Genomic DNA, 1,940 nt, shown 5'->3' with positions numbered 1-1,940 from the left:
GAGCCTAGGCAGTTTGGATGCTCAACTTACTAGACCTGGATGGAGGTGGGGGTTCCTTGGACTTCCCACAGGACAGGGAACCCTGATTGCTTTTTGGGCTGAGGGGGGGGGGACTTAATTGGGTGAGGCGGAGGGAAATGGGAGGTGGTGGCGGGGAAGAGACAGAAATCTTTAATAAATAAATAAATTAAATAAAAAAAGATGCTTTCTTTTTTACAATGTACCATTTCAGTTTCTTTGTCAAAAATCAGGTGTTCATAGGTGTGTGGATTAACGTCAGGGTCTTCAATGAGATTCTACTGGGTCACATACTATAGCTGTATACTAGAGTTTGAAATCAGAGATGATGACACCTCCTGAAGTTTTTTTATTGTACAGTATTGTTTTAGCAATTCTAGGTTTTTTGTTTTTACATATGAAGTTAAGTATTGTTCTTTTAAGGTCTGTGAAGAATTCTGTTGGAATTTTATTGAATCCATAGATTTAATTGAATTTTAGTAGAATCCATCGATTGCTTTTGGTAAGATTGCCATTTTTACTATATTGATCCTACCTATTGAAGAGCATGGGAGATCTTTCCATTTTCTGGTGTCTTTTTCAATTTGTTTCAAGACTTAAAGTTCTTGCCATACAAGTCTTTCACTTGTTTGATTAGAATTACCCCAAGATATTCTACATTTGTGGTTATTGTAAAAGTTCTCTTTTCTCTGCTTTCTCTCTCAACCTGTTTATCATTTGTGTATAGGAGGACTACTGATTATTTTAGTTAGTTTGTTATGTGGTGTTACGGTAAACACCACATTACTTAAGGTGGTTAATCAGCTGTAGGAGTTTCTCGGTAGAGTGTTTGGGGTCCCTTACGTATACTATCATGTCATCTGCAAATAGTGATACTTTGACTTCTTTTCCAATTTGTATCCTTTGATCTCCTTTAGCTATTTTATTGCTCTAGCTAGAATTTCAAGTACTATATTGAACAGATATGGAGAGATTATCTTGTTCCTGATTTTAGTGGAATTGCTTTGATTTTCTCTCCAGTTAATTTGATGTTGACTGTCAGCTTGCTATAAATTGCTTTTATTATGTTCAGATTTGCTCTTTGTATACCTGATCTCTCCAAGACCTTTATCATAAATGGGTGTTAGATTTTATCAAAGACTTTTTTGGCATTTAATGTGATGATCATGTAGGCTTTTTCTTTTAGTTTATTTATATGGTGGTTTACATTCTCAAGCTTCCATATGTTGAACCAACCCTGCATCTCTGGGATGAAGCCTACTTAGTCATGGTGGATAAATTTTTTTTGTCTTCTTGGATTTGGTTTGTCAGTATTTTGTTGAGCATTTTTGCATCAATGTTCATAAGGGAGATTTGTCTGTAGTTTTCTTTGTTGTGTTTTTGTTTAGCTTGGGTATCAGGGTAACTGTAGCCTCGTAAAAGGAGTTTGGCAATGTTCCTTCTCTTTCTATTGTGTGGAACAATTTGAGGAGTGTTGGAATTAACTCTTCTTTGAAATTCCAGTAGAATTCTGCATGGCATCTGGTCCTGGACTTTTCTTCATTGGGGGATGTTTAATGACTGCTTCTATTTTCTTAGGGTTATATGTAGATGGAGCTGTGGATTGCATTCCTTCTGCCCTGCTCCCAGCCACCTGGCTAACTTATGCCCTGAAATAACAACACACAAACTGTATTCATATAAACACAGCCTGGCCCATTATATCTAGCCTCTTCTTGGCTAACTCTCATATCTTGCTTAACTCATTTCTAATAATCTGTGTAGCACCATGAAGTGGTGTCTTACTGGGAAAGATTCAGCATGTCTGACCTGGTGGCTGGCTTCATCGCATCTGACCAAAGAGGAGAGGCATGGCGAATGACCTCACTTCCCTTCTTCCCAGCATTCTGTTCTGTTTACTCCACCTACCTAATTTTATATCC

This window comes from Microtus ochrogaster, unplaced genomic scaffold, assembly GCF_000317375.1.
Source record: "Microtus ochrogaster isolate Prairie Vole_2 unplaced genomic scaffold, MicOch1.0 UNK92, whole genome shotgun sequence".
In the NCBI taxonomy this organism is placed as follows: domain Eukaryota; kingdom Metazoa; phylum Chordata; class Mammalia; order Rodentia; family Cricetidae; genus Microtus; species Microtus ochrogaster.
The sequence above is the reverse complement of the archived record's forward strand: the minus strand, read 5'-3'. Positions refer to the sequence as shown.